Source organism: Gekko japonicus, unplaced genomic scaffold (genome assembly GCF_001447785.1).
Source record: "Gekko japonicus isolate JY-2015 unplaced genomic scaffold, Gekko_japonicus_V1.1 scaffold2488, whole genome shotgun sequence".
Classification (NCBI taxonomy): Eukaryota; Metazoa; Chordata; class Lepidosauria; order Squamata; family Gekkonidae; genus Gekko; species Gekko japonicus.
In genome coordinates, this window is record NW_015173213.1 from 58391 (window position 1) to 64798 (window position 6408).

Consider the following 6408-nt stretch of genomic DNA (forward strand, 5'->3'; position numbering starts at 1 on the left):
GGAGAAGACTCTTGAGAGTCCCTTGGACTGCAAAAAGATCAAATCAGTCAATCCTAAAAGAAATCAACCCTGACTGTTCCCTGGAAGGCCAGATAATGAAACTGAAGCTCAAATACTTTGGCCACCAAATGAGAAGGGAGCACTCACTGGAGAAGACCCTGATACTGGGAAAGATTGAAGGTCAAAGAAGACGGGGACGGCAAAGGATGAGATGGTTAGACAGTGTCATCGATGCAACGAACATGAACTTGAGCCAACTTCAGAGGACGGCGGAAGACAGGAGGGCCTGGCGGGAGCTGGTCCATGGGGTCGCGAAGAGTCGGACTCGACTGTGCGACTGAACAACAACAAAAGCATGTTTCCATTTTGAAATGCTGACCTTGGTTTTTTAATGTCTTTGCTGAAGATAGCTCAGTTTTATAGTATCAAGGTAAATGCCTGCCTTGAATAGAACATGGGATCTTTCTGAAGGCATTCGTGTGGCAAGCACTAAAAAAAAAACACAACCTCATTTGGAGCTTGACTGTGACTGGAAGAGCTCCCTGTGGAGTTCCTCGAAACTTTTTGCATCTGCAATCCATCTTTCTGTCTCCCCCAAGCTTCTTGGATTTGACTGATAATTCACTCACTGGCTTGAGACCATTCAATGGGGAAGGAACTTCGTGATGATGTATATATAACATTGTATGCACTGCTAAGATAAAGCAAGATCCTTATCAGCATGTTAACACTGGGGTCCTAGCCTTTCCATGTGTAGTCAGTGATGGGGATGACAGTGTTTGGAGTTAAGCCTATCAGGCTGTTGGGAGCATTTGGTAGCATTTTTTTAAATAGCATCCATCTCAAGAAACATATGCCACCCTTAAAAATGCTCATTTTAAATAATGTCATTTTATTTACAAATCTTAAATAATGAGTCCTAGCAGAATCCCAGTATCCTGACTTTAAAAGGCAAACAATCTGCCTTGTTTTTAAGCAGACAAATTTCGGTCTCAGATAAATTCAGATTCCAAATTCAGAGATACAAAGAATTGCATCTGTAAGAACAAAGGAATTGTGCAATACATTTGATATATTAGGAATAGCACAAAGTTTTGGTAAGATAGGAAAGGGGGGGGAGTATCTGGAGCATGGGGATTTAAGGCAGAACAATAAACCAGGAATCTATCTGGTTAACCAGTGTGTCAGTGCTTACATGACATAGGGACCAGGGTGTATATATGTGTTGGGTAATTAGTTACCATTTTTAAAACACTGCGGTCACACGGAACAGAAGCCACACAAGTGAGACGGAAAACAAGCGGAGTTTCTGGGCGCGATCTCACCAGCACATCTGGGAAGCGTAGCACTCCCGTGGCACAACCGAGGCTTCCAGCCGAAACTGCTTGGCAAAAAACTAGTACCTCGGAGGTACTAGTTTCCGGAAACTGCGGGGCAAGGGCGGGCGTCTGATCGCGTTTCCGGTGGCATCTGGCGCCCGCCCATGTCCCCTTGCAAATAAGGTGGGGTTTTTTTGTCCACGTCTCTGTGGATGCGCACACGCACCCAACGGAGCATGCGCATTCGTCATGTACACCCCCCAAAAAACCAGTTTGCCGCGGCGTGCGCTTCTTCGTTGCGCGCCGGCTTGTCCTGTGATCAGCACCTCTCCCTTGCCATGGAACCTCCACGGTACCTCCACAGGACCTCCACAGGAGGTCTGATCGAGTAACTGCGCAGTAGTTTGCCCCAGGGCAAACAGCCACGCTTCTCCCCCGCAGTTTCCTGTCCGTGTGACCGGGGCCTATGAAAGGTAGCCATGATTTGGGCATGATTTCTTAACTGCCTTGCCTACCTTTTTCTCCATAATCTGAGTATTATCAGTGGGTTGAGGGTATGTGCAGAATTTTATATGAAGGATACAGTCCAATTAAAAGGTGAATTTGATGAAGGCATCCCAAGAGTTTTATGAGTCCTCCCAGTCTTGAACCAGTGTTTTTGTAATGTCAGAATAATGTATGTTACAATGCTAGCGTAATGTCAAACTGGAGTGGTTCTATGGTGCTATATCTTAATTTGAACTCTGCATGCACAGTGGATCTTTGTGCTATACCAAGCTGCAGATATCCAACATAATGTTTACCACCACCCCTTTTATATAGAAGGTTGTGTTATGGTCAAACTAGATGTGATAGGAGGGATTCGCCAGTAAGTATTTGCATCCTATTTGCATATTAACGGAGGGGAAGCAAGCACCAAAAGCAGTGAGGATAGGTGGCAAATTTTTATCCTAAAAAACAGACCTTTCTATCCTTTGCTTTACAAGTGAACAGAAGGGCATATGAATAAAGACATGTGGATCTTCCAGTTGCATTTAATATGACCCCTACTTGAGTTTGTCAATTTCCATTGTTGTCTCTCAGCAAGTCTTCAGCCTTTATACATAAAACATGTGGTGTCCTGTTAAAACACTCATAATTTTCTACATTATGAAATGAAGTAATTTAAATGACTGTTTCTATAGAATAGTGACTGTTGTTATGAAAATGTTCCTCATGAAACCTATGCAACAAGAACACAAAAGGAGTCCATTAAAAGACTCTTTACATTTGGGTTTTATTGCTAATAGCTTTAATGGGGTAAACAGTTTATATGGTAGGTTTATAAATTGTTTGTTTGGTGTTGTCTCTGAAAAGCATGACAAAGATTTATGGAAATATGCAACATTATTTTAGATTGAGGGTAATATTGCATTTTTTAAAATAGAGAACGCTATCAATTTGCAGAGCAAAATGTGTATCACTTAAATCTGATTTGACTGTTTTAAAATGTATATTACACTCTTTAAATATGCATCATCAGGGAATGTCTGAGAGTTTATATGACTCGTAGTTGATTGTGTTAATTCCGAATTGAAGTGAAGAATCTCTGTCATTTTGTCACTGGAGCCGGTATTGATTACCCCATAGGACATTTCAGTGTCCAAAATGTTTCATACTTGTTCTCTAACACTTTCTCAAAACAACCTTGAGAGAGGTTAGGCAGACAGTCACGTGATTCATGGCTGAGTGGAGATTTGAACATGGGCCTTGAATATGCAAACCTAACACTCCATCCCCTGCATTATACTGATCGTGTAATTAGCATGATTACTCAATCTTGTCTTCAAGGATATTAATAACTTTATGCTATTTGAATATATCGTGAAAGAAATATGTTCATTAAAACAGATGCATAATATGGCAATAATATAATAAAAAGCTGAACAAAAGCAAGCTGTCAACTGAACTTGCCAAATCTATGCCCCATTTTGGACCTCTGCCCCCCCCTCCCCACTCATATGGATAGTGTTACCATGTGTGGTGTGAAAGCCCCTGGACACAGGTCCTTGTAAATGGAACCTGCTTTCCGATTTATCCCAATTCTTACAGTTAAGCCTGAGCATAAGGAAGAAATCTTCCTTCTACTGCTTCTCACTTGTACATTAAAGGAGCTGCTAACTTAGGTTTTATACCCAATTTAAGGGGTGGAATCCACCCTGAAGAGACATGAAATACTTGTAAAGCAATCCTTGTGACAAAAGTGATGAGGCTCCTAGGGCAAGTTTAGAAGGAGTACTGAGACATGAGTTTGATGATGTGAGAACAAGTTTTATTGAGGGGAATCTGTAATATGATCAAGTAATACCAAATTCTAGAATGTCAGCTTTAAAATGCTGTCTTAAAAATTCTATCTTGGAAATGTCCCAAAAGTTGTTTTCAGGGCTTCATATGATTGGCAGGGAAATGCTGGCTTCAGTACCAAGATAAAGGGAGAAAGAGAGAGGCCAACAAAAAAAATGAAGGTTTGAAGGCAGCAGTAACTCTGAAGGATAACCAAAAAGATTGAGACAAAAACAATAATCAAATATGCCTAAACACACAGTGCTAATATAAAAATATACAATATATTTTAATTATGCATAGGAAATATTAATATCACAATAAAAACACACATATCTATGGTTCTGTATATAAGTACCTATAACTAATATCAGGACAAATGTCAGAACATATAAATACAGGTTAAAAGGTACAAAATATATCTAAATACAATAACCAAACGCCTTTTGGCTAAAAAGCCTTCCTCAGTGGTAAAATACAAGCCGAAACCCATCATATACAGAACGGACCTAAAAACAACAATTATCAATATTCAGTATAGACCTAAAATGGTAGGTGGGGAAGAGAGAAAATAAATGACTTCTGCAACTGTCAGTCAACCCCCAAAATTTATTTTATGTAAGTAAATTATTATTTTGAAATAAATGAAATCCAAACAGCTGCCTTACTAACACATAGATGTTCACCTGTGGAGTAAGTGGGAATAAATATTCTTAAAATGCAACATGGGCCACTCATCCAAGTGTGTTACATTTCATATGCCCATGGATCTAAAAAACATGGATGACTCAACCACTATAAACTCAAAAACTACAAAATTTTAGAAAGAAGATATAAGCTAATGTAAAATACCTGAATAGTGCAGTATTTTACCTGTATTAGGCCCAATCTGCAATATTCAAAGTCCAAATAGAGTGCTCAGCTTCAATGTAAAAAGAACCAGCACTACGGTAGTCCACACCCCTGATTATATAGATAACATGGGGGTGGGGAAGAGTGACTTGGTAGCAGGCTGAAGCTCCCAATCAGGCCAAAATGAATAGGATTATATTTTCAAGGAAGAAATATAAGTCCAGTTATACAGGGAATTGGCATTGAGGCAGTCCCTGGTCTGTTGGGATCTCTTTTACCGAGTCAGAGACAGATATTTTGAATCAATTCCATGAACATTGCAAAGAACAGTTCTAAATAGTACAGATTTCTGACATTTCCCCATTTATTTATGAAAACTGGGTGTGTTTGTCCTTTTGGGTGGCTTAGCAGTGCGAGAAAAGGTGGAGTGGTGTTTTGCAAAGATGTCAGTGGATCTTGGTGCATGGGACGGCCCACTGAGCCTCACTGAAGCCTCTGTGAGTCCCCTGTGGGGGAGTGGAGATTGATGAGCTGAGCAGAGCGCTCACTCCCACCCAGGTTAAAAATTGCCCAACAGCCATTGAGTGGGATGACTGCGCCCCATGGAAACTTTATGCCTTGGTTCTCTCTGACCCTGATGCCCCTAGCAGGAACAACCCCAAGTTCAGGGAGTGGCATCATTGCCTGGTGACCAGCTTGAAGGGCAATGATATTAACAGCAGGTGCACCCCCTCTGACTGAGTTGACTCTGGGCCTCCCAGAGGAATACGGCTGCATCATTATGTTTGGCTGGTCTATGAGCACCCGCAAGAGCTGGACTGCAATGAACCCATCCTCAGCAACTCTTACGGCGATAAGTGTGGCAATTTCCACATGGTGGCTTCCTGCAAGAAGTACAAACCCCCCCCCCCCCCCCACGGTCAACATGTGTGAGCAGCCCGCGGGTGACTATGTGCCTAACCTTTCCGAGTTGTTCTCTTGGAAGTAGAGCGGCCCTGTTTCCCTGCCCTCTCCCCCTGTCTTGTAGTGTTATGAGTAGCACAGAAACCAGTTGAGATACCCAGGCCACTCCTGGTGCTGACTGGGTAAGATGTCTGTACTTGTTGTTAGTGAGGGCGGCAACTGTAGTCAGATTTGTCATAGTAGTAGGCTGGCTTGGGGAGCTGTCCAGCATGTTGCTATTCAGATTCACAGTAAACTCTGAAATAGCTCTTTGGAGTTAAAAAAAAGGGGGGGGTAAACAGTTTTTGTTTTTGTTTGCAAACCTGTTGCAAAGTCTGATGGCAGAACCCAGGCATTTTGTGTTCTTGTAATGACAGTGTTGTTGCTGCTTTTCTTCAGGCGTTTGTGATGCTGCAGATCTCTAAAGGCTGCAGTTCTCTGGAGGCTCCTTCTCAGGTCGCTCTGTTCTCTGCCTTCAGTCCCAGAAGGCTTCCGTCTCTTCTTTTCTCTGCAGAACTCCTTTTCCTCAGCATTCCCCTATGGCTCCCCCAAAGAGACAAAATACCTTCCCCCCACAAACTTCAGTAGAGGGCCAAACCCACAGGGTTACATTTAAAAGATTTGTTAATATTTTCCTCTTCATTTATACCCCAACTTTCTCCCCGATGGAGAACCAAAGCAGCTCGCATCTACCTCCCCTCCTCCTCTATTTTATCCTGCCAACAACCCTGTGAGGTAGGTTAGGCTGAGTGTGACTGGCCCACAGTCACCCAGTAAGCTTCCATGGCAGAGTGGGGATCCAAACCCAGGTTTTTCAGATCCTAGTCTGATATTCTAACCACTCTAATCCTGTCAAGCCTGGGTTCCCTGGGTTGTGATGGTGCTAAATTATAGGTAGGCACAATGGGAATTTTATTAAGCCATTCGTGTGCATCACAAACTAGAGAAGAGGTATTTGGCTATTTTGACAGTT

General features: G+C 42.2%; 1 pseudogene; it reads left to right on the forward strand.

Moving 5' to 3' along the window:
- Nucleotides 1-4936: 4936 nt before the first annotated feature.
- Nucleotides 4937-5844, forward strand: LOC107120060 (annotated as a pseudogene).
- Nucleotides 5845-6408: the final 564 nt, after the last annotated feature.